Source organism: Pimephales promelas, chromosome 4 (assembly GCF_988280905.1).
Source record: "Pimephales promelas chromosome 4, fPimPro1.hap1.1, whole genome shotgun sequence".
Taxonomy (NCBI): domain Eukaryota; kingdom Metazoa; phylum Chordata; class Actinopteri; order Cypriniformes; family Leuciscidae; genus Pimephales; species Pimephales promelas.
The window spans coordinates 44,912,278-44,940,101 of NC_142772.1; the positions used below are offsets into that span (position 1 = coordinate 44,912,278).

Below are 27,824 nucleotides of genomic sequence, written 5' to 3' on the forward strand. Positions count from 1 at the left end.
AAGTGATCACCCGGATTTAGACCTAACTATATTGTATTTATATAAAGCGTTCACATGAAAATTTGCTTTATGTTTAGGTCTATATTGCTTTTATTTCCTCGGTGTCGAAATCAGGCAAACATAAATGTCAGGTAACACGATTCCTGGCTGCATGTCAATATCCATGGATCACTGGATATTTAGTAAGTTGTAAGGAACACTATATTGAGTCCAACATTGAGTTTAAATTGATCAAATTGTTCATTTTAGTCGCATTTTCGCAGTTTCCCCCTATTAAATCCAGTCACGCAGCAGATCTTTTGCCACTCAGTCAGGCTGAGGGAGGTTGTTTAGGCGGGAAAGTGACGTCAATGCATTCCCTATAGCGATGCACTACGAGTTATTAATGTCATCATTCAAAAAACCAAGTGCTACACTCTTAAAAGTAAAGGATCTTTATTTGCATCTATGATTGAGGAAGCTTTAGCATAGGCCTACAGAAAACCTTTCTACTTAACAAAAGGTTCTTTATAGTGGAAAAATACAGAGCCCTAAAGGCACATGAAAAAATATGGGATTGGAGGAAAAATATATTTCAATGCTTTCGCATTCGCTTGCAACCTCTGCGTTTCCTCGCAAAACTTTGGAGTTTTTTCCTCGGGGGAACGCAAAACGTTTGCGACAGAACTAAAAAGTATTAACATATGTTTCATATCTCCTTATTTTCATCAGCATGTCCCTTTAGGAGCTCCGTAAATTTGCTCAGATTATTGAAATGTTCAAAAATTGGTCTTTTAAGAACCGTTCACTGAAAGGCTCTTTGTTGAAGCCAAAATGATTCTTCTAAAAAAAAAAAAAAAAAAAAAAAACTTTTGGAACCTTTATTTTTAAAAGTGTATCTGCATGAGGCAATCAATATTTTGCTAATCCTGACTTTGGAAAGCAGCAACTTACAAACCGGTTCAGCTCAGATTTTGTTGCTGTGTTTTTGCATAATTTATTTATTGAATCAGGCGCTAAGAAACATTGTGTTCAAGTCATTCTTAAGGAATTCCCCTATCAGACGTCTACAGATCTACAGAGTCACCTGCCATCTTTCATCGCAAATTTCAATTTGAAAAGCAGTAGCAATCATTTTTCATACATTAATATTTGATACTTTTTTAAGTGCTTGCATGATAGGTCATGCATGTATTGTTGCATTTGTCAGATGCCAGGTTACTTATATAATGATATTTACGAGCATGCACACGCGAAAGGACTAAATGACTGTGAGCCTCCGTTGAGAGAGATGGTTCCTGCTGGATGTATGGCTGGCTACCCTCGGTGGTTCGGGCAAAAGCCATTTGGATGCAAGATGGATGACTCGAGGGAAAAATAAAACGTACCTTTGAGCATAAAAACCATTTTACTCTAAATAATTCAAAAGCCTTGCTGTTAATGCCGTCCTACTTCTTCAGATTGAAAGCAAAAATAACAGAAAAACAACAACAAACTTAAATGAAGACCTGCAGACTGAGTACAAGAGAAATGTGAGATGTGACCTGGAAACTAATATCCAATATTCATTTGAAATCACAGGCAAAATCTTGCTTTGACTGCACTTCGATAGAATAGTAACCGGGTTTAGGGCTGTAATTGTGTTAACATAAAGGAAAGATGCAAAACTTTGTGTTTTGGTAAGAATAACGGCTTGTTTGAAAGCATTTTAAAGCATTATAGAAATGTTCCAACATGTTATGGAATATTACACTGTATATATTTTTCATGAGTAAGGATACACTGCAACCAGCTCCAAGATGTTTAATGGACGCAAAGGAAATATATATATATGATGTACTCATGTGAACGTATTTAATTTGAAACCACTAAAAATGGAAGCTCCTTTAGCAGTAGAGCAACTACATGTGCTAATATCACTAAAAACAAAAAAAAATGTTTTGTTTTCAAAGCGTCATCACATAACGGCGTATATCTTCTGCAAATGTACCCTATGCAAATCTTCTAAAGAACGCAGGAGTCCAGCAGAAATGAGATATGCTTGCAGTGCATCAGTCATGCTTGTCAGGAATGTGAGAACACACATGAATTCACAGTTTTACTGAATCATACATCATCAGTAATGGTTCACTTCCACAATTTAGGACGATTGCATTCATATCAGCACCAAACTGTACAGGAGTTAAAGGGGAAATGAAGTGGTGAATCAAGTTTACATGATTTACAAGATGGATTTCCAATATAATCAACAATTATATAAGAAACATTACAAATGTAAACATTTAGAAGAAAAAAAGAAAAAACTTTGTATCTTTCGCCGCCAGGGCGCCGCCATTGTGCAGGTGACGTCACCGGGTTGGTTGGCTCAAGTTTAACAGGCTCTGGGCATTGAAAATCGCGACATCAAACTGTGTTTACACCAGTGTTTTGACCGCGAACGATTAATGTTAGGTACAGTTATTAGACAAAAAGATGACGTCTAATGTTATTTGTTGACAAACTGCACATAGAAACATTGTTCGCGATGTCTGCCGTCAGATATTCCCGTCTCGTCAACAACATGTGAGTTACGTTGCTGTGTAGAACAGCCGGTGGTGGTTTGGGGCGAAGAGCGGGTTTGCAACGCTAACTTACCAGGTGTCAGTGTGGCTGTTGTCCTGCGATGCCCTCCGTGTCAGAGTCCATCTGTTGTCAAGAGGTTGATCGTGAGCATGTATTGCGTGGTCAATTCTGCATCACCGGCGCACACGTTTACAATGCTGTGCCGGCCGGGAGTTAGACGTGTGGAAGCGGCGATGCTTTCCCCGAAGGATGTCATTGCGGAGACACTTTTTCCTAGTATATGTAGGCTGTAGCTACTAGCACTACCAGTGCAAAAATATGGACGTTTCATGTCCCCTTTAACAAATACATGCTAACTTACATGTTGTTGACGAGACGGGAATATCTGACGGCAGACATTGTGAACAATGTTACTATGTGCAGTTTGTCAACATATAACATGAGAAGTCGTCTTTTTGTCTAATAACTGTACCTAACTGTAGTCGTTCGCGGTCAAAACACTGGTGTAAACACAGTTTGATGTCGCGATTTTCAATGCCCAGAGCCTGTTAAACTTGAGCCAACCAACCCCGTGACGTCAACTGCACAATGGCGGCGCCCTGGCGGCGAAAGATACAACGTCTTTTTTTTGTTCTAAATGTTTACATTTGTAATGTTCCTTATATAATTATTGATTATATTGGAAATCCATCTTGTAAATCATGTAAACTTGATTCACCGCTTCATTTCCCCTTTAAAGTCCCTGTAAAGGCAATTCTACAAAAAAGTTCTAAACACATTATAAATGTTACATTACAAATGTTACATAGCCCCATAGGCGGGGCTAAAACAAGGCTAGATGACGCACTGGAGCCCATGAGCTGCTGGACACCCCCCTATTTGATGACGCACAGAGTCTGATCTCCCCCTCTCCACACACACTCCCTGAGCACATTCGCAATCACCGCTCAATCGCGAGTGTCTGTCAGTACTATTAGTTACTACAGCTGAGCCTACAGTTTTCTAGCTAGCTATGCCTTCGACACGGACATGCATGGGCTACTACCTGGATGCGATCATGTACAAAACAGATCGGTATCATCTTCATTTAAATTCCCTTAAAAACGATCACATCAAGAAGAGGTTTTTAGAGAGCCAACCTTGTTGATGAAAAGATGAGGATCACCCCCAACACCTGCCTCTGTAGTGATCGTTTTACACTGGATCGTTTTATAAACTTTCCTCAGAGACAACTGGGATTCACTGATAATCCGCTTTTACTGGTGAACGGGGCCGAAACGACGATCTCCCGCCTCAGTGTTCATCCTCCCGTCTCCAAAAGCTAATCAGCTAGTGATGTTACGTTCGTGAACGAATCGTTCTTTTTGAACGAATCTTTTAGGTGAACGAATCATTCTCGTTCACGTTATCCATTGACTCATATTTCTCGTCACTGAAATTCCCCCTTCTACCACTGCGCGCCGCTATTGCGCGCATGCGCAGCTCAATGAACCGTGTAGCTCTGTGGCCCGTTTCATCTGTCAAAGACAAAGAGTGACTAAACCTCGAGCCAATAGCCTTCGAGTATGATACGAGGACGGAGCATGTCATTTGTTGAATCTAGTGAACGAATACGCCCTTTATTGAGTTGCTTTGAGTTTGAACGAGTCCAATGAACTGTTACATACATCTCGTTCGTGAATGAAAAAACCAGTTGTTTGAACGTCAAGATAATAATGAAGACGAAGTTAACAGTGCAAGCTGATGGTTTAATTTAATAAAAGACAGCTTAAAATTTTCGTTTTTACTAAAATCTACAAACTACATCAGGTAATCTGCTAACTTCAAAATGAGTGGCACCACTAGCACTGGTGTTGTTTTGTGTGCATTTTGTATTATTTATTTTTATTATTGTTGTTTTATGTTTCAACAGTTTTATACTTTAAAAAATAAATATATATGTCATGTCATGCACTTTTGTTTGTTTAAAAACTGTAAAACATTAAAAATGTTTTACGTCAGCTAATAGCATTTCAGCTTGGGCTTAGAAGGGGCATGTAATTGGTTGGATACTCTGCTGAATGAGTCTGAACGAGAGAGAGATCTCCCGTTCGTGAACGAATTGAACGAACTGGTTGCTATACCCAGTTCGTGTACCAGGTCGGCCATTCTGTCAATCTAGTTCATCAATCAGCAGAAAGTGAATGCAAAGCGCAGGTATCCGTACTGTGAACGCGCAATTCATAACTTACATACAGAAAATAACTCCTCGTTTAACTCGTTCTGACCAAACAAATAAAATGTTAACTAGCCTGCCTAGTATGCAAACAAATTAAAAAACACTTGTGATTTGGTAATCCGAAAAGAGTGTAATTTAAAAGATAAAAAGAGTGTTGAGACTTTGATCGCTTATTTAGACTTATTTTATCAATTTAATGAGTAGCCTAGGGCACATTTTTTAATAAAGTCAAATCAGTTTTTATTTTGTAACAAGTAAATACGTTGTTAACACATTTTGCCGCTCCTGCCGCTGATGTATATAGGAAAAAAAACTGAACGAATCAGTGAACGAGTCTGAACGAATCATTTTGGTGAACGAACTAAAAATGAGTCTCTGAAAAGAATCAAAATTTCCACCACTATAATCAGCTAATATCACCGTCAACAGCTTTCCCGCTAGTGGGCGTGGTTTCAGCGCAGCCATCGGACACGCCCCCAGCGTTTGAGAGCAGAGATAACTGCTCATTTTTTCATGATTTTGATAGCTTATTTTATGTACTTGTCGGCTTTTTTTATCATTCAAATTTGGCTGGGTGGCTAATAACACATTTTTCTGTGGTATGACAGACTCAGAACACATACTTAATTTTGACTTTACAGGGACTTTAACATGAACCTTACCCCCGACCACCTTTTTTGCAAATACTATGATTTGAAATAAATAATAATTGTGGTTCTTGAAATTGACCAGTAATTCATTCTCTACATCTGGAAACGTTGGTCAAATACATTCTTTTTCGGAAAATGTAAATAGATGTACATTTTAGACTAAATTAACTGTTGGATATTTAGGCTTTTTTTGGCATGTCTAATTCAAACAATCACTTAAAGGGATAGTTCACTTTGAAATTAATTTTTGATATGTTTTAGCTTACCTCAAGGGCATCCAAGATGTAGGTGTCTTTGTTTCCACAGTATGTTTCCACAGCCATGCTCTTTGAGGTGGTGACCATAGACCTCCATTATATGACTGATAGACAGGAGCGGTTTGACCTAAAAATATATATAAAAAAAAAAAACTACTGCTGAAACAAACACACCTTTCTTGGATGCCCTTAAGGTAAGCTAAAACATACTATTTACATATACTGAATTATTATTTTTTTAGAGTGCACGTATGCTACAAAGATTTGCAAGTTTCGGATTTAATACTAACCTAAACAATCATTTTTAGTCATTTTTTTTCCAGTATTGTCAGTGTAACTGAGGTAATTGAGGTAGCACTTTGCTGTATGCGGTCTATTATTGTAGGATCACCAATTTCAGATATACTCCCCCTGTAACATCATATAAATCGGAACTGTGGTGGGTGGCATCCAAGCGATGCCTTTATCTATCCGAGACTAAATCAGCTGAAACGTGAATCACACTGTATGATATTAAAAGGTCTGGATCCGCAAGACAATGAGCGATTCGGTATTTTCCATTGCGATGCTGAGCAGAAAGCCTCGTCTTGCCCTTCTTGAGGACATTAGGTGTGAGATCTTGTGCGGTGGCCTTTGGAGATGCTTTGATGGATGTTATGATCTATGCCAGAATGACAGATAAGCTGATGGACCGCATTCAGAGATCCACTGCTTTCAGGTACTGACCTTTACCCCTGACGTTCACAATGTAATATACGAACACATGTGAGTCTCTCAGACACCAGACAGATGCACAGATATAGTGCAGCAACTGAACCAGCGTAGAACAGAATGAATTTCCATATTTGTCTTGGTTGGATAGGACTTCTTTCGGTGCTGGTCAAGATGGTGGAACAGAATAATCATGCTTTTCAGCAAGACAAAACCTACATGGACAAAATCGACACTTAAAAGTGCTTTTAAACTCTTAAAAAAGACTTTTTGTTATACTGGTTGAAACTCTCTTCACATTCTGATTCAGTGTGATCCAGGCAGACGAGCAATGATTATTAGAGATCAAATTTTATATAAGGAATAAGAAATTGTATTAAATAAAATTATAATGACAACAAATAAATCAAGTAAACATTAAAAAAAGTTTCAAGATGAGATAGAAAAATAAATCTTAGATAGATAATAAGTCAATGGTCAATAGATAATAATAAAATCCAAAGTAGTGTATCTAGCAGATAGTTCAGAGTAGGAAAAGTATTAGAGAGAGACACGAAAGAAACCCTGAGTCTTCTGAAATTAAACATTTTATATGACTATAGGGAAAGTACCTGTTATATATATATATATATATATATATATATATATATATATATATATATATATATATATATATATATACCTATATATGAAGAGTTCAGATGCAAAAGCCTTTAAATGCCATTTGAAATTTTCTTCTTTAATGATGATTTTTATCAAACTTGTATATTTAAGTTCAGTAATTTTACTTAAATAACAATTAATAGGTGATTATCATTGCCATTAAAGTGAAATTACTGAACTTAAATATACAAGATTGATAAAAATTATCATTCTAGGCGAAAATTTCAAATGGCACTTAGAGGCTTTTGCATCTGAACTCTTCATATATATATATATACCTATATATATATATATATATATATATATATAAAACAAACCAAGTGGTATTAAGGTATTATGGCATGTTAATAGATCATGTTGTGAACTATTTCTGAACAAACCAGAACCAGAACAAACCACATTGAAACTAGTTGAAATCAGGGTTACTGCTATAAAACTGAACTAAAACAAAAAAATATAAGAAAATAATAAAAAAATTAAAGAAACCAAAATAGTAATATAAAAAAACCCAAATAAATGCTTACAAAATTACTAATCAAACTAAAATTAAAGTGAAAATATAAAATAAATTGAGCTTGTGTATCATTTCTTTCATTTGTACGATGGATATTTTGCTATCCAACGCTATCTCACGACCAATTCGTACACATGAGTAAAATGTGGCTGATTGGTACGAATTCATACGAACCCCAGTGACGGTTAGGTTTAGGTGCGGGGTCAGGAGTAGGTCATTCGTACGAATTCATACAAATTGGGCAACTCGTAAAATATGTACGAATTACCGTGAAATCGGGTTGGACATTCTTACATTTTAATATGAATTTTGTGACCATTGTATACTGGTGACTGTTTTTTTTTTTTTTCCCCAAAATAAATCAATATTCCATAATTCTCTGAGGCAAGACGAGCTGTTTGCAGACTTTGCCACATTCAATTTTCAAAATCTCATAATTTTCACACAAATCATATCCTTTATAATTCCAACAGGCCTGCGCAGGCCTTCTCATATGAGTCAGACTGCCCCATTCACTATTCACAGTTTATGCTAATTTCTATTTAAATGTTCATCCTTGAAGACACTTGAAGAAAATGGTCTGAAAGATCGCCGCGTTTCAGATCATGTTCTAATTCTCAGCCAGTGTTTGACTAATCCTAGGCGCAGAAGACCCGGAGCGCTCAGCCTGACCAGTGCTCTAAAGCCAGCAGTAATTGGACCTCCAGGGAGGAGAGAAGCTGCTCATGTGACCGCCGTCAGATTCTCTGGGGTCCCGCTACAGCACCACGGGCGGCACAAGAAAGTGTCTTCGAATGCAAACAGCCAGCAAGCCAAATACAGCTCAGAAACGGCGTGCAAATACTGTTTTCTCTGCCGTTCACGCTTCAAATAGACGTGCCCTGAATGTAATCAGCAAAACCGAGGCGAGAGCGTCCCAAGAAGGATTTGACTTTTTTTCTTTTAGAGCTTTTATTTGGAAACTGCTGTATTTAAAGCTGATTGTTTCGTGTTGCAAAAATGTGTGCCTGAAAAGGTTTCAGTACTTGTGAGACGGACAATCATAAGGAGAGTAATTACACTCTCTAACAAAGGCCTGGGAAACTGAAACATTAATTACAATGCCGAGAGGCACAAATACAATCTGCTATGGCCAGTTTTAGGGATGGCACGTGCTCGATTGTATCTGTTTTCTGTAACAAGAGATTTGGCTGGGAGCAGATGAGTATTCCATTCCATCGATCACATTGAAATTTCAATAAATTATCTCTGTAGATGCAAAACAAAACTTAAATGCCACCGAGACCACAGTGCCTGTTTGATTTTAGGACCTCCGCCTCCATTTGTTTGCTTCTGGCTGGAGAAATAAGCCTATGTAATTCAATTGGTTTTTAATAGAAGGCTTGTCCATTCATCTTTCTTCTTAAACTGGACTAAATCAATCTGAATCAACAAGCAAAACTGATATAAGTGAAGCAAATCATCATAAACTATGGACAAATACGTCAAGTCAAATGTATTTATTGTGATTTTCACAATAAATTGGTTCTTCGTTAAAGGGTTAGTTCACCCAAAAATGAAAATTCTGTCAGTATTTACTCACCCTCATGTTGTTCAAACCCCGTAAGACCTTCGTTCATCTTTGGAGCACAAATTAAGATATTTAAGATATTAAGATCGCTCCTGCATACAGTCCATAGGCTTCTTGAGGGACTGGCTCTTGCTGTCCTCGAAAAGTCATTAAAGACATCGTTAAAATAGTCCAAGTGACTACAGGGGCTCAATCTTAAGTTTATCAAACGACGAGAACACTTTTGTGCGCAAAAAAACAACAAAAATAACGACTTTATTTCAACTATTAGTTTATTTCTCCATGAGCCTGTAAGTCAGTTAACGTAGTGTGATTGCGTAGAGCTACGTCACACGTAGGCTCACTATTGGCCGACGCTGGTCATGTGTGTGTGATGCGTGTGACGTACAATAACTGAAGCTTACGCTATTTTAAACTAGTAACCTGACTCGCGCAGAGGGAGAAATAAACTAATAGTTGAAATAAAGTCGTTATTTTTGTTGTTTTTTTGCGCACAAAAGTGTTCTCGTCGTTTGATAAACTTAAGATTGAGCCCCTGTAGTCACTTGGACTATTTTAACGATGTCTTTAATGACTTTTCGAGGACGGCAAGAGCCAGTCCCTCAAGAAGCCTATGGACTGTATGCAGGAGCGATCTTAATATCTTAAATATCTTAATTTGTGCTCCGAAGATGAACGAAGGTCTTACGGGGTTGGAACAACATGAGGGTGAGTAAATACTGACAGAATTTTCATTTTTGGGTGAACTAACCCTTTAAGTTTTGATGGTCTCCTACAATAGGTTTACATGTATCCAAGGTAAAAAAAACTCTTTCATTTTCTCATAATATGCACTCACCTAAAGGGTTATTAGGAACACCAAACTAATACTGTGTTTGACCCCCTTTTGCCTTCAGAACTACCTTAATTCTACGTGGCATTGATTCAACAAGGTGCTGAAAGCATTCTTTAGAAATGTTGGCCCATATTGATCTTTTGTGGCACGAAGCTCCCGTTCCACAACATCCCAAAGATGCTCTATTGGGTTGAGATCTGACGGGGCGGATCAAGAACACATCCGGGAATTTGAACTGGACTTGGCTAGATGTGAACTGTGAATTGGAACAGTACTTGGGCAGTGACTGATGACGTTTCACAAGTCCACAAGAACACATATTGAGAAACGGCGGCCTCAGTCTGTGGCCTCAGTCCACGACTTTTGAGAAAATGTGAATGTGTTCATATAAAAGAAAGAAAAAGGGGGAAGAAAAATATTTTACCTTTTCTTCAGGGGATTTTCTTTCTTCCCCAACTGTATTTCTTCTGAGAATTGAGTGGGCTAGTGCGTGAAAGAGAGACATCTCTCTATTAGTGATTATCTTGATTCTCTTCAGACTTCTAGTGTGGAAAAACAAACAAAAAGCAAAATTGTGTAAGGAGAATGTGACAAAGAGAAGACAAAGACTTCAATGTACTCATTATAAGTCACTGACTACCTTTGGTTAGATTCACAATACCATCAGAGACGGGCATTCACACCACGTACAGTGGAGTGGACATTAGCACTCATTAAAACATGAGATCAGTGTTCATAAGGCCAAGGTGCAATAATAATGTACAAAACTGAGACTGTTGGAAATTACTGAACCATGACCCAGGTGGCTATGTATATAATATCAGTTGTAAAATGACATTTAAATGAAATTCTTCTAAGAGAGGGTTGAGGCCTGCAAAAATATTTTTGGTAACACTTTACAAAAACAATAATTCCACAGTATTTATTAATCAATGTTCATTTTAATATTTACTAAAATAACATGAACAAACAATAAACAATTCGAATTTTACTAAGTAATGTAAACAAACATGGTGTACAAATGTATTGCTCACTGTAACTTTGCATTAACTAATATTAACAAATACGACTTAACTGTAAAATGTCACTGGATAATCTCTGGATAAATGTTCACTTCATCTTTTAATTACGTATGGACAGTTTTAAAGTGCGATCGTTGGAGATGTTTTTCTTTCACTGGAGTCTGGCACATTTATGGATATCTTTCTGGTTTGATCCAGTCTGACCTTGCTCTGTCCTAACAAAAGAAATTGGGATTGTTCGGTGGGAGACGTGTTGGAGATCAAGAATCCAATGTCAACACCACAGTGAATCGATGTAATGCCATCTAACATGAAAAAGCAAACAAACATATACATCACAACATCGACGGGTTACCAAAGAAGCTTTGGTATAAATCAAGATGATGAAACTTTTTATACTAAAACTTTCAAATAGAAACCGGCTGATTACCTCAGGGCTTGGGTTTTCTTTCTGTGGCTTTTCTATAATAGAGGGGCACACATCTTCATTTGCGTCAGCCTAGGGAGAAATATGATTATTAAACTGGTTTTGCTTCAGGATTCAGATTTAACTTCGGACGTCAAGTCGCAACCAAACGTAACCTGTATTTATTGCAGTTATAAGGCAATATATTCCCTTGCATCGGATTGTTTTTTCCATGGGCTCATCCTGAATGTTGGCACCTGCTTCTTTTGGCGTCCTACAAACTTACAAAGAAATTTGTGCTTAGTTTGATTGGATGTACAACAATTGTCTGTTCCCAAAAGCCACGCCCCCTAGTTATTGTTACTACGCCCATCAAACCAGCCCGTTCTCATCCCAAAGCCTTATTTACTGACGCTTTTGACAATGCGTATACATGTACATCCAATGCGAGAAGGTGCCTCCTAGTGGTAATCTAACCCTACTCCAGACCAACCCGATCTCACGGGATTTCGTACGAATTTTACGAGGTGGCTAATTCGTAACAATTCATACGACCTCACTCGTACAAATTAGTACGATTTTGGTAAATCGTACATATTTTACGAATTGGCCAATTCGTATGAATTCGTACGAATGACCTACCCCTGACCCCGCCCCTAAACCTAACCATCTCGTGGGTTTAGACAAATCGTATAAATTCGTACGAGTGAGGTCGTACGAATTAGCCACTTTTTAATTACTCGTACGAATTGGTCGTGAGATAGGGTAGTCCAGACCTAAACCTACCCATAACCGAAGCGTGTTATATTGACGCTAAAGGGTGCCATGTGCGTTGGATGTATACGCATTGTCAAACGCGTCACTATATGACGCCCTAGGATGAGAATGCGTTGGTCAAACATGACCAGCACGACAGATGCCATGCCAAGTATAATTATTAAAGTTAACCTATTTCAGAAATTGGGCTTTCATGGAGTTCAGGTCAAATGATTGTGAAATAATGATTATGTTAAAAGACAACCGATACCATCAATCACCTTGTCCATGTCTTCTCCTGGCTTTGTACAGCATTAAAAAAAATCGAAAGATAATGGATTAAGGGTAAAGAGCCAAACTAAAACAAACAAACACTGATCACCATAATGGTGACAAAATTCCGATTTTCAATAATGCTCAATCATCACTCAATTATTCACTTAATTATCTCATTAACTTTAACACTGCTTCAGTGTTCATTTAACACACTGCTTGGAGTTTAAATAATTCACACTCTCAGAGTTTATTTAACAGTAGGGATTTTGCTGTGTTTGGAGCAATACCTCCACGATATCTTCCAGATCGAGGCACAAGGGGTTACAGTATGCAGTGGGGGGATATATTCAAAATATAAAAATACAAATTGAAGGAGACACGACTATATCGAGGCGAAGACTTATACCGGTCTCAAGCGAAATCTGAGAAACCCAATGACCTGTACCTCAAATGCAACCAGCACAGCCTTGAAGAAGATTTTATAAGATGGTTCAGTGGCTAGTTGTTGGTTCTGTGACTAGCTGTCGAGGGTCTGCTCTTCTTTTGACTAGTATGTGAGAAGCAGATTGAGAAAAATGATATAAAAAGCACAGGACTCCCACAGGACTCTCTATTTGGGCCAATGCTATTCTTACACATGCTATTAGTGAGGATCACTATAATTTCTGTTAATTAATTCAGCTTTTCCTCATTGCGGATAAGCCATTGAATCTTTTTCTTTGGCTAGCAGCTATTTAATGCTTGCAACTGATATAAAAAAATTGGTACATAAAAAAGAGTGAAAGATGAAAATGATCAAACGGCAATATTTCTCGACTAACAGCTCCCTTTAGGGTACAGCAAGCGAGACCGAGAGAGAATCTCAAAAAATAAATGGAACGGTAGTTTGAATGAGAGGATCTTGGAGGAGAAGGAGTTGGAGAACATGGAAAGAAAGCTCTTAGAAAAGAGTACAAGAAGAGAGGAAGCTCTGAGGAAGAAGAGAGATGGATAATCACCCCTGTGTGTGGGAGGCAGAGGCTTCCTCTAATGAGAACATGGTGGGTGATCTGCTGGAGTCGTGACTCGTCTCTTCTCTAGTATTGTCTCAGAGTTTCCCAGAGCACTACAGAAAGCATCATCTAACACCAATCAGCCAATCACAACAGCTCTGCTGCAGATTCACACCAGGGATCCTTAATTAGATCCGCTAGTTGGACCCACTTCATCAAAGATCTGCGCCTGATTGGTCTGATAAGGTATTGCAGTGCAACAATATAATGATAGGAATCAATTTATGTCTTTAAATAGCATTCTATATATATTTAATACATATATTTTTATATAAATTAAGATTAAATATATTTATTATATTTTATGGCACCATAGACTTGCAGGCAGCTCACTACTATATGTAGATGTGTTTTAATGCGGTCTTGCTAGGCAAGGCAAGTTTATTTATATAGCACATTTCATCCACAGTGGCAATTCAAAGTGCTTTACATGGAAGAAATTAAAATAATCAAAAGAAATCAGAATAATTTAAACAGTTTAGAATAAAAAAAATCATCATAATAAATATAAAATAGAGTAAATAATTAAAACAATTTAGAATAAAAAATAAAATGAAGTACATTAACAGTCGGACGGACTCAGTAAATGCAATCAATATAAATAAAAACAGTTAAGAGTAAAAATAAAATAAAGTAAGAGCCCTATCTGAGATTGCTAGGATCATACTAGCACCCAAAACGTATGCAAACCAGCATCCCATGCTGGTCCCAGCATGCAAAACAATGTTATAATGTTTTGTGTAACATGGCATAATTTATACAATATATTATACATAAATAATATTGCATAAACAATATTGTTAACTTCAGTTGTAATCACTAATGGTCAATCATCACTAACTACAACATTGCTTCAGCATTGCTTTTGCTCTCTATAGACTGGGACCATATGCAAACTGAGCAGCAATGTTAGTTTAACACTGAGGATTTTGTTGTGTACCAATAAACATGTGCATTTTTCTTTATTACACAATTTATTCAAATTTATTGGAAAACTGTCTCGGTCTTTATTTAACTATAAACACACACACACACCAAGAAAAGCGATATGTAACACATACTTAAGTTTTGTTGCGGACTTGCTAGGATCATACCATCACCCGAAAGACATGCAACGTATGCAAACCAGCATCCCATGCTGGTCGCAGCATGCAAAACATACCTTGTACTGGTGACCAGCAGTGCTGGATATTTCAGAAGGGAAGCCTGGTATGTAAAGACGAACTTGAAAGCGGAGTAGCTCCTCTAATTAGTGATGGGAAGATAAAAGGCCATCATCCATAATTGAGCATGGCGGTAGTATTCTGTCATCTCCTGTTCTTAAACTTTTTTTCCAGAAGTTCAGAACAGTTTGAGTACTTGCCTTCTTTCATCTGAAAAAGAATCAAAATCCTTTTAACTTCATGCATGACACCTGCAAGGATTGAACGGGGAAATTAATTGTTGGCCTTTTGCACACATCTCTGCAATAAACAGCATTGCTTTATGAGTTTGATTGTGTGCGTGCTAGTATACGTGTGCGCTTGTACCTCCGAGTAGCCGCGGGGCATGAAGAAAACAGTCTCCGAAGAATTGGTTTACCGCGGCTGTCGATTTCATGCTGAGGAAGAAACAGGTGCTGTCGTAAACTTTATGCAGAGTGTCAATCGATATCCTAAAGCAACACACCGGTAGCGCATCAGAATCTGGCTCCTGTTGTGCAATCATTGTCAGGTCTCATCAAAACAAAGGGAATGTGTGCTACTTAAATTTCCTGCCACCAGTATTGGCGAGTTCCTTACATTTACATTTTAAAGGTGCAGTAAGTGATTTCTGAGAAGCACTGTTGATATTTAAAATCAACCCAAACAAACACTCACTTCCATTCGTTCTTACAAAATGCACAACACGCGAAAAAGACGAATGAATGAGGGAACAAAACATTAACATAAAGCACACAAATACAAGCAAGAGTTGGTTGTTAGTGTCAGCAGCTCCAGACAAACAATTACTGTTACAGCTAACATTACAACAACAGCAAATATTGGATTTGTGAAACAGCAAAACCAATGTTACTCACCTTTCAGGCCATTGTCAAATGGAGCTGTCCTTGTGGTTAATGGTAGGCAAAGTTAAAAGTATGTTGTAAAATGTAATTTTAAATTCAACTGTATTTAGACACACAACATTTCTGTGAATCAAAATAAAGCTGAAATAAAAATAAAGTATTAATATTAGATGAAATGGCGCATTGGCAACTGAAGTACAAAAATCTTTCAAAATCTTTTTTTTTATCATCAGTGGTGAACAGTAACCCTTTTTTCACACTTAAAGGGATAGTTCACTTTGAAATTCATTTCTGATGTTTTAGCTTACCTCAAGGGCATCCAAGATAGGTGTCTTTGTTTCCACAGTAGTTTCAATTTTGATATTTTTAGGTCAAACCGTTCTTGTCTGTCAGTCATATAATGGAGGTCTATGGTCACCACCTCAAAGAGCATGCGCAGAGAAGTCCAAATTAAACATGATTTAATGACTCGTAAATGTAAGTACACATTGACTGATACTGATGGCTACTTGGGAAAAACTGAAGATTTTTTAGATCGCCAAGACAAAATGGAGGGCATCATCATCATCATCATCTGTGAGGAATTGTCTTATGGTGTTTAGATCATCCACAGTTGAGCCATGATCTAAAAGAAAGGAGCAAAGACAGACAGATGGATATTTGGCCACGTTGTTATTTGTTCATGCATGGTATTCAAATGAGGAGGTGGTAGCATTAGAAAGCCTTATACATGTAGAGGTTAAGTGCCACTTTGCCCTATGTCTCCTGGTGAATTGCATTCATTGAAAAAGTCACCTCTCTGACGCTAGAATCTCAAAAACGTTGTGTGAATGTGAATTAGGGTGAACCCGTTGGGGTATGGATGTTAACAGCTTTGTAAGTAGCTTTAAAGTAGTGTCACAACCCCATCCCATCCCCCTACCGTCAGTAAGATGACATCCAGAGAAATTATTGAGTTTGTAAGTGCAGGATACAATTGATCAGCCCAGTGCTTCTCTATTCTATTACACCACTAAGTTTACACTGGTTTGCTTTGCTAAGAATTATGCTTTGATTGAAATGTAAATGTAAGATATTGCAGATTTTTAAATTCCATGCTTACGTGGGTAATAGTTTTGAAGAAAACTTTCAATGCAATCACTCTCTGAATATTATTCCTATAGAATTTAGTAATAATTTCGAATTGCATATAAAATTCACATCCATTTGGATTACAAAGCTTTAGCATAATAAACTTAATATACATTATATTGCATTCATCATAATTGCATACATCATAATAATATACATCATAATTGCATAAATAGATGATTTAGCACTATACTGTAAAAAATTTGGAGTAGGATTTACTTGAAAAAACCTTGCTAAACGATCTCACTCAGAAAATGCTAGTAAATTTACAAAGATTTGCCAAGTAAAAATCCTAAACATATTTATCAGTAGCTTTAATTAGAAATCTTTAAGTTAAATTTACTTGGAATGTGGAATTAAGTAAACTTTACAAAAAATAAGTAATTTTAACTCGGCTTGTAAAAGGTTGATTAATACCGATTTCCTTTGCCTTTGTACACTTCACTAAAACAATTATCTTGAATTTTATTAGTCATTTATAGTATGTTCTTTACTTAGATCATCTAAGTAATTTATATATACATCATGTCAGACTTTAAGCCTTATGTGAATGCAAACACCTCAATACTTGGTAGACAATACACAATGGTGGTAACATTTGATGGATCGTTTTTGTGTTTGAATGTGTCGTTTTAAGCAAAAAATTTACTCGAAATGTCACAAAATGGCAATTTACTAATACTGAAAACAAAAATCAATAATAAAACAGTGTAAATACAGCTGGAAACCAGTGAAAAATGAACCTCATTAATTATTCAAGGTCCAGTGCATGATGGGAACCCCAGTATCAGAAAAGTTGAGTAATTTTTACTTAATTTTATTGAGTTGATATTACACTTTCATTTATACTCGCTTGAAATAAGTACTGATATGGAATTTACTTAGTTTTTTAAATTCTTGCCTGAACTAACTTTTTCAAGTAAATTACATTGGGTTTTTTCACTAGTATTTACTTCACCAAAAAATCATTTTTTACAGTGACTATTTTATTATTTTTTTGATTGTTTTTAGACATGCTTTTTCTAGCTATACGCATATGTTTGTGTGTGAGTTTGTGTGTAACTGATGGCCATATCAAATTCCTGTGCATCTGCTGATGCATTTGGCGAATAAAGTGATTCTTGATTAAGTAATGTTAACAAATGAGACCTTATTGTAAAGTGTGACCATTATTTTCACCTATATTGATTTTATTTAAACCATCCTATTCAACTTGTGCATATTTTCCATTTCTTATCTTGATTTATGTACGACTGATAAATATGACTCGCATTACGTTTATGTTAAAACTGTGTCATCCAAATGGATGGAAATTCTATATGCAATTCAGTTTCATAAATCTTCCATTTAAGTCTAGATATTTTTTGTTTTGTTTTGTTTTGTTTATATTTGCCAAAATGAGCAAGACTATAATACCTGGAGAAAGCATTACATAATACTTATGCAACTATGCAATATATTTGATATTTTTCAAGTGTGCTTTATACCTAAAGTTAAGCTATTTCTAAAGTCTGGATTTAATCTGACAAGGTCAAGTGTCTAGTTTAATATGCATGTGGGTATCTCAATCGGGAAAGTAACCAGAGGAGAACACAGAACAGTGGAAGCCAATCGTTTCCCCTGCTTGCATAGAGGGCAAATGAACTAAGCCGCCTACAATCCCATGACTACCCTGCCTCCTGCCCTGTGTTTTCCACTGTTCTCACTCCAGCACACCTGTATGCCACGACCGGGCACAGCGCCAGCATCACTAGCCATCGGCCACAACCACATCTACACATCTTTCATTAATTTCATATACTTCTGGGGGAATATCCCATTAATTTGTGCTTTGGCCACATGATTCCCACCACCAGATGGGAGTCACTGCTATGGAAAATTATTCAAATAGTCAATGTTTCATAATCTACTCTTCAAATTATTATACATTAAGGATTTCCTGCCAACTTTCTGCCATACAGTGTTCTCCGTCCTTGTAGTGAATCTGTTTTCTGAGGCCTGATAATGCTCAAACAGAAAATATGATCATCTTTTTTTGCCTATGATGTATATTTTTACAGCTTTTCAAGAGAGAGAAACATGTGGATAATGCATGGCTAAATCATTTAGTACTGAAATGTTCCATGAAATATAAAGACTTTAAGGATAATTTTTCAGATGTTACAAATTGTTTGAGCAGTTCAGTGTTTGGGGCAGGACTTACAGTTTGGCTGACCAATGGTACTTGGTACTTTTGCAAAGTTTATTATTAAGTTTAATATTAATAGTCAATTCATATAATAACTATATGAATAGGCTATATTATTGAAATGATAAATTATTATCATTCATATAACATAAATACACTGGATTTGGATTTCAATAGGCAAATGCTTAAAGGGATACTTCACCTATGGAAAGATGAATGTCTATTTAAAATGGGTCATTTATGTAGAAGAAATGTGAAATTATTTTTGAATTTGGAGCTTTCTAGACTGAGAAAAGCCAGAAAATGTATTTTTGGCTTATGTTGATGAAAGACAACAACTCCCAGAATGCACTTGCTTCGCTGCCCTAGGAGGCCACGCCTACCGGTAACAGAGCGCAGTAGTTAAACAACAAGTCTAGGCTACTAGCGAGTCTCCATGATGAGTCTGCCCGAAAATGTGTTTCGAGATCGCTCAAAATGTCCGGGATTCGGCTTTTGCGTAATACAGTCATCATTCATTATGTTTACAGTAGCGAGCGGGACGAGTGAGGGCCGCGGGAGAACGGCGCGAGGCCGGTGGCGTGATTACCGATGAGCGACACCTGTGAGACGCACCGGTCTCGTATCTCTCACGGAGGAGCGGGAATTTTCTTAGCAATGTTAAAACGCACATCAACCGATCACTTGTTTAGCGTTCATGTAAACACTACATTCAGATCCACCAATCAGAATGAATTCAGTTAGATTGAAACAAAAGCTGTTACGTTACATGTAAACAGTTAATGGCGACTGCAGAAAGCAAAAGCTGAATCCCGTACATTTTGTACGATCTCGACGGCCGGACATGTCCAGGAAAAAGAGGACGGTGGGTTACCGTACTACTCACCGTACTACTGGGTTACCTGCTACTCAGCTTTCTCCACAGAACAAGAGCCTGCTAGCTTAGCTTCCAAAACAAGATGGCCGACACTATGTGTTCATTCTGTGAGTGAGATCTTCCCTCTATGGGTGGGTTGAGAACATGCGGGACAGACCCGACTACTGACTGTAGTCTTTAGCCTCTGGCCAAAAAAATCCTCCAATGACGCAAAATGCCGATTTTTGCGTCATCGGATGATTTTTTCCAGACAAAAATTACATAAATCTCGCGTCTCAGGGGTATATGAGGGTGAAAAGCATACAGGTTTTCTACTAATACAAAGCTTAAAAATCATATCCCTTTAAGAGTCTATAATTGGATCATTATTGCAGTGATTGTTGTGTTCTAGTATGATATATGTTTGTTAACAGTTCTTCCAACACTAATTGACGGAGTGTGTAGCTTTTCATTTCTTAAACAACCATGTAGAAAGACACATCATGGCCATATTCCAGGATGACAATGTCAAGATTCACCAGGCTCAAACTCTATCATTTAGGGTTAGAAGAACTGTTACCAAACATGCTCATTTCATTCATTTGAGGGCTTGGAGCCAGAGGGGCGTAAGTGGCTTTTAACAAACTTTACAGGAGAGACAAAACAAAATTTTGAAACTTTACAATACAGTTTGATCTCAGATAGGTATTTTTGGCACCATTGGATAGAGCTCATTGAGACCTTTATTTTGATATAAAGAACTCATATTCGCCACTTACGCCCCTCTGGCTCCAAGCCCTCGCATTGATCCTTATAAGACCTTCTAGGGTCATAGGGGTAGAGCCTATCCCAGTTACTAAGGCCAGACACAGGGGAAAGTGCCCTGGAAAGATGGCCAGTCTATCAGTAGCAAACATAAAAAAATGCTAGAAAGATAATAATCACTGCAATAATGATCCATTCATGGATCCTGCCTTCACTCATCCCTGAGAGCACTCAGCGCTACAAATGGCACACTTTACCTTTATGTGCCACCACTGATTGTAACAGTTAAAGTGTTGTCTAAACTGTTCAACAGATTTTATCTGCAAATTATATGTTACATTAATGTGCTGCTTTTATAACTTTTCTTTTTTCCCTCAGGCTTATTCACAGCTCTAATTTAAAGCTGATACAAAAATGAATTACATTTCAGCCCCTTAGTTTATCCATCAGATCAGAGTGCATCGAGGACGTTTTCCACCTCTTTTCAAACAGTGTCTTTTTTAGAAATGTTTCCTCTCCGTTTTCCTCTGACCCCAAAACACCTCTACTACACTGGTATTATTCCATCCCTGAGTCTGTGGCCTACCTTCCTTTTATCATGATGAAAACAGTCCAACTGTTTGCTCTGTTACGGCCTTCACTCCTCACTAATGGAGGGCACCTGGAGTTCTCCCCGACCAACATGCTCACCACGGTAATGGCTGCTTCTGTAAAAAGAGATCTTCCTTGTAGTGAGAATGCAGACAGCACAAACCAGAGCTTTCGTCTCTCCCAAAAGGGCCGTCACTCGCGGGAGGTTTTAAGTAACCGCATGCCCGCCGGTGGGGTATTGTTGTACAGCTAGATGGTTGGAGAAACTTAAATAACAGGACTTGAATTCAGTAAAGAATAGTCTGGGGCTCGTAGACATTTTTAACATTAGATGTAACCCTACAAAAATAAAGGGTTAGGTTGTTTCCAAACAACAACAAATGAAGAGTTCAGATGCAAAAGCCTCTAAGTGCCATTTGAAATTTACTTATATATAATTTAATATAATATATAATATATATATAATATATAATAAGTATAATTTTTATCAAGCTTGTATATTTAAGTTCAGTGATTTCACTTAAATGGCAATGATAATTACCTATTAATTGTTATTCAAGTGAAATTACTGGACTTAAATATACAAGTTTGATAAAAATCAACATTAAAGAAGAACATTTCAAATGGCATTTAGAGGCTTTTGCATCTGAACTCTTCAAATACACTGAAAAAAAAAAAACTTTTCCTCAGTATTTTTGTCTTGTTTTCTAGAAAATTTCTAAACATTCTTAAATCAAGATATATTGAGAAGCTAAATGACTTGAAAAATTGATCAAAATTAAGTAAAAATATCTGGGGGTGATACAAATAAGCTTTCACTTTAAATCAAGTTTTCTTTTAAGATTCTAATTTTAAGCAGAAATGTACTTAATTTTGATCAGTTATTCGAAACAAAAACAAGTAGTTTATGTAATAATATCTTAAGTTATATTTGCATGTCATGTAAATTATCTTAACCCTTTCATGCTTGGTCACTACAGTGGACAGCTATTTAAAAAGCATTTTCTTGAATTTGCAAGGGTTTTGATGGGAAAGTTGCACATCAATCTCTTCAGTGGACCCTGGTGCATCATCCTATGCATTGCAACAAAGTTATAAGCCATTGAGTTTTGATATTTTCCCCCTCAAAACCAAGATGGCCAATGGCCAGTCAGACATGCCAAGGTGCTCCGGAATATCCACCCATTCCTTCTATCCTAGGACACTCTTGTAGGTAAAAAAAATATTGCAGCATCAAGCAGTATCTAATGAGTCATATCACAGTAAAATTTTCCAAGTTTTGATTTTAGATTGGGAGAAAAATCTGATAAATCACCAGTCCACTATAGTGGACCTCATGCATCAATGGCTATATTTTAGCTACAATTTATACTTATACTGTGAATATTGTTTTTGAAAATACTTAATCTGCAGTAACTTTTTTTGACTGTAAATAAATGTAGTTGTATTATTAGAATGTAATTTTCATTGACGTCTAAAAAAGTTAAGTAATTACATAATTTGTGACTTGTAATGCATTACTTTACTAATTTCATCAAAATTAGCATTACTTCTTAGATCAAAAAATATCTGTTTACCTGTTTCTTTACTCGTAACATCAAAAAGTAATGATTACACAATGCATGTTACTTGTAATGCATTACTTGTTAGATCAACATTAATCTGATTATGTAATGCATGTTACTTGTAATGCATTGTTAGATCAAAAAGTAATTTGATTAAATAATGCATGTTACTTGTAGTGCATTACTTTTTTAGATCAAAAAGTAATCTGATTATGTAATGCATGTTACTTGTAATGCGTTTCTTTATTCGTAACAACAAAATGTAATCTGATTACGTAATGCACATTACTTGTAATTAATTGTTAGATCAAAAAGTAATCTGAGTAGGTAATGCATATTACTTGTAATACATTACTTTACTCGAAACATTAAAACAAATCTGATTATGTAATGCATGTTACTTCTAACACATTACTTTCCTTGTAACATCAACCAAATAATCTGAATGCGTTATGCCTGGCCCAACACTGCTCATTTCAGATGAGATTTAAAAAAATGTATCACTAGGTTTTCTCAGAAGAGGGGCTATGCTAGAAATGTGTCCATCTCTAACATAATCAGAATTATCAGCTAATAAGGGTAAATTGACATAGTCTGGCACACTGGAGGGAGCATCTGAGTGTTTCCACAATTGTACATTGACAGCTGTAGACATTTCTGACGGAATCACATCATCATGTTCTGATATCCAAGATACACGAAGTGCAACTTGAATGCAGTTCAATTGCCTTTGCAATATTTCGGATTTATATATATATTTTCATATATTTTATAGTTTTCACATGATTTGATGTAATTGTATTGATTAGTTTGTTAAATACACATAATTTATCTGTTTGATTATTGTATTATGCTTAATACAGTATCTCTTCAGTTTAAACTATAAATGCATGCTGTCCACTCAAGTGGACATTTGAAAATCTCTTTGAAAAATTTGTTTAAAAAACAAAATCAAATCAAATCATGCCCTAAGGGCAATGAAAACACAAAGGAAAAAAATCCTGACTGAGGTTATCATAATTCATGCATGAAAGGGTTAATTTAAGATTTTTTTTATATTTGTTCTAGAAAACAAGAAAATCATTCTTGGGTGCACTAAAAATCTAAATTCAGATGTTATTGGTTGTCAGGTTTTATTCAAGTATTGTTTTTTTTTACGAACAGTATGAAACATAACGTTTTTGTCCCTTTCTGTGAACACACACACTGGAAAAATAAAATATTAACATTTGTACCCCTTGTGGTCAAAAAATTGTCCGCATTGAAAAAGAATGTGAAATTAATTTCATCTAGTGGGAACTTTTTGGTGCTGTGCCCAAACAAAATCTTACTGAAGGATCGTTGTTTGAGATTTCACGCTCAAATTTGGAACACAAGTTTTTTATTTGGCTTTGATTTTCTCACAGTTTTAGAGCAACGTGTTTTGGAAAATATATAGTTCATTTGAAAATTTCTGTAGCTCTTTTTAAGTTCCCTTTTTTACTTTTTCACAGCAATAATCTGCTGTGAAACGTTTAAGTTTTTTTTTTTTAATATAGTACATTCATTTAATTGTGAAAAAAAAAAAATTGACCACCATCATACAAAGTGCATCAGAGGGTTAAAGTAACAATTGCTGATTGCAATTAGGGTGCTATCCTGCATATCTCGCTGCCACATCATCAAGCTCCGTCAATGGACATCTCAGTTTAAACAATCCTGAAGGCAGCCTTCGTTATGAGTCCATATGAGCAGGGATAATGTCTCTACATGAAAAATGTAAGGGAAAATCCCGTTCCCTGAGCCTACAAGCATCACTATGCAACCTTCCATTTGAGTAGTACTCATAGTGTACCCAAATTGTTTTACTCTCCCCGACAGACAGTGTCTCCATTTGAAGGTTAACTGATTAAAACGTGAATAATTCATTGTATTTTACTTAATGTTTTTCTCTGTCCTTTCTTCCCGAGTCACCAAGTTTCATATGTTTAGCCAGCTCACTTCATATATGAACTGCTCCCATTTCAACCAGGCACATATTGATAGAGGTCTTTTTCTGTTTTGATTGGGTAATTAATTAAGCTCTCATTTTTTCATGTGTTCTGATTAATATTTACGTGGGCGGCAGCACTGAAAATATTCCCCTTGCTGTATTTACTAAACATACCATCTGTATCCACACTTCCAAAAACTGAATGAAAATGAAAAGCTGACAATGACCTTTTAGACTTCCTCATAACTCAAACAGCAGTGTTTGTTTACAACTTCACGTTTAAAACGATTTATTAAATTTAAACCCCAATCAACAGATATCAAGGACACCTCGCTGCCACCCATCATTCAGATTTATACCATATTTAATGAAAAATAATGTGACCTTACTGAATGGATTGATTGAAATCTGGATGTGAGGTGAAAATAAATTTAAAAATGTTCTTGGTCGTACACAAAAGAATCCTTTTGAAGATTGACATTCTAGTTCAAGGAGAACAGGCTAATAGATGGCAGGTAACAACTGCTTTGAAAGGAAGGCACTCAAGAAAACAGGAAACGGATCCACCCTTGAGAAGAATTATAAAAGTGTACTGTTGATTGGGAGACACATCGAGAACCGCACGAGAGAATCAGAGCGAGGCCTTTGATCGAGGAATGCAAAGAATCTTGGGTTGTTTTCCAGTAAGAATTCTCCCCTGGGATAGTAAAATGTCATGAAATTTTGCTTTCGGATGTGTGGATTACCACCAACTTCAGAGTGCCTGAATAAAATAGGTGCTTGGTTTATGTGCAGTGAACCATAGAAATGAACTGCCATAAAAAAAATAAAAAGCCAACAACAACAACAACAACAACAACATATTACTTTCTTCCTTCCTAGCTGAATAAATATTCTTACTGTAGAGCTGAAAAATAACAATGTCAAGACACCCCATATTTTTTATTAACTTCTCTAAAGCAAATCCTGGATTTATTCTCAAATTGTAGTGGTGTCTAGACGCTGTGCTCTAAGCTGTGCTGCTACACTGTAAAAAAATATTTTCAAGATTTGTTATCACAACATATTTTCTTTTGTCAAATCAACTTTATAATTATTTATTTAGTTGAGATAACTTATTATTTTGAGTTTCTGATGGTTAAATTAATCTACTTCATTGTATTAACTCACTTTTTCCAGTTCAATCAACTTAAAATTAAGGCAACCCAGGTTACTTACTTTAAGTTAAACCAACAATATTTTTTACCAACCCGGTCTCATACCAAATCGTCATATAACTGACGTTTTGGGACGTCTTTTGACCATACGTCAATATTCGCCTTTTTAGGGCCCCCTTAAACGTCGGTAGATGAGGTTATGGGATCCTAACTCTACCCCATACCTAAACTTAACCCTAAACCTAACCCGTCACCTAACTGACGTTAAAGGTAAAGCGTCAGTTGTATGACGGCCCGGGATCGCCATCTACCGACGTTTAAGGGGGCCCTAAAAAGGCGGATATTGACGTATGGTCAAAATACGTCCCAAAACGTCAGTTATATGACGATTTGGGATGAGACTGTGTTATTTTTACAGTGTAGTAATCACAACATTTTTTTTGTCAAATCAACTTAAATAATTTATTTAGTTCAGATAACATATCATTTTAAGTTTCTGATGGTTAAATTAATCTCCTTCATTGTATTAACTCACTTTTTCCAGTTCAATCAACTTAAAATTTTAAGGCAACCAGGTTACTTACTTTTTTAAGTTAAACCATCAATATTTTTATAGGCACTATGGTTGAATATATTCCAAATGTATAAGAATTATCATGAAAACAGAGCTGTGTAATGTTGCTTTTAAACATTGGTGAATTTAACCATATCATCTAAGAAAACAATGGCGTTGCATCATGACGTCACGTGATGGCATAAATGGAAGCCACAAAGCCGGCACACAACAGAGTTTGTTTTTAGCTGTGTAATTCGTATTTCCATTTTTGGCGTGCTATCAACACGCATAATCGCTTTTCAGCGTGTTTATGAACCCCGTTGACTTAACGTTACATTACTGCATAGACATATACACTAGACCTCACCTGGGGGTTCTAAGCATGCGTCAAAACCGCCGCCATCTTGGAACAGGGGTCTTGTCATAGGAAGTAGCTAGGTAACGCTGCTATCTCTGCCTTTACTTCGAATTCATTGATGGTGGCGGACTTTTGTGCAGCGTATGAAGTTCACGGATGAAATCTGAACTAGGAAGAACGTTTAAAAAAAAAAAAAAAAATTCTGGAATCAATGATAAATACATGTCTGACCGTTGGAACAAACCAAAAAAAAAACAAGAAAAATCGCATTCATGATGATTTATGGTGATTTTATTTGCGTTAGACCTGTGTCTACTACATTGACGCTGATGCATTAAAGTGGAGGGGCTCCCCTGTTTTAAGATGGCGGCTCTATTGACGCATTCGTTCTAATGAACTGTCGTATCCAAGGTGAGGTCTAGTGTATATGTCTATGACATTACTGTATATATAAATATGTGACCTACCCCAACCCCGTCCCTAAACCTACCCGTCACTGGGGTTAATGGCATTTATGAGTGTTCCCCTACCATCCTAAGAAAAAAATATCACTCCCCAGATGTAGATGTACATTTTGCTCCGTTTCGCTCGGACATTTAACGGCGTTTACATGCACTCGGATATGAATGGCGCAGACATACACGCATACACACGGTAGCTCAAAATGCGTATAGATAACACGCAACTTCACTTGAAAGTGATGTGTATGTTTACACAAAATAAAGAAGTGTGAAGTCCGCACACTGAAAAAGTACTGCTCCAAAAAAGTACTGGTGCCTGATGAAGACGTGAGGGTCGAAATGTTGCTTTTTGTTGCACAATATTACTGTTCACAATATTACTGTCATACCAACCTTATACTTTTGAATGGTAGTGTAACCTCTGTAAAAATGGCACACATGGCAGAAACTCATTTTGCATAATAAAAGTGAGGCAATGACATAAGTGAAGATGGGATTTCGGTAATTCAACCTTTGGAGTCCATCTGTCTTCCAAACTCTACTTAAAAGGAAATTAATTTAGACGAATTTGGCTTGACAAAACCACGCTGTTCACTAACAAACCTTAAGGGAACTATTCACCAAAAAAAAAAAAAATCTGTCTTCATGTTGTTCCAAACCTGTATGACCTTCTTTCTTCCAAGACATACAAGAATACATTTTTAAA

At 36.6% G+C, this 27,824-nt stretch overlaps 3 long non-coding RNA genes across 3 annotated transcripts in view; all 3 read right to left on the bottom strand.

The window, feature by feature from the left end:
- Positions 1 to 13,678, bottom strand: part of LOC120469480 (uncharacterized) — a 93,901-nt gene extending 80,223 nt beyond the window's left edge. Inside the window, exons 1-4 of the long non-coding RNA XR_016168391.1 lie at positions 11,564 to 13,678; positions 11,412 to 11,480; positions 11,035 to 11,286; positions 10,384 to 10,501 (exon numbers count right to left, since the gene is read on the bottom strand). This is a non-coding gene — a long non-coding RNA (uncharacterized LOC120469480). The remainder of the gene's footprint in view (positions 1 to 10,383; positions 10,502 to 11,034; positions 11,287 to 11,411; positions 11,481 to 11,563) is intronic.
- Positions 13,679 to 13,989: 311 nt separating this feature from the next.
- On the bottom strand, positions 13,990 to 15,656 carry LOC120469481 (uncharacterized). Its single transcript, XR_016168198.1, has 3 exons — positions 15,531 to 15,656; positions 15,001 to 15,071; positions 13,990 to 14,844 (listed from the first exon to the last, which is right to left on the bottom strand). It is a non-coding gene; the product is annotated as an uncharacterized LOC120469481 (long non-coding RNA).
- A 193-nt stretch (positions 15,657 to 15,849) lies between these two features.
- Positions 15,850 to 27,824, bottom strand: part of LOC148981764 (uncharacterized) — a 42,784-nt gene continuing 30,809 nt past the window's right edge. The window contains exon 3 of the long non-coding RNA XR_016168392.1: positions 15,850 to 16,143. This is a non-coding gene — a long non-coding RNA (uncharacterized LOC148981764). The remainder of the gene's footprint in view (positions 16,144 to 27,824) is intronic.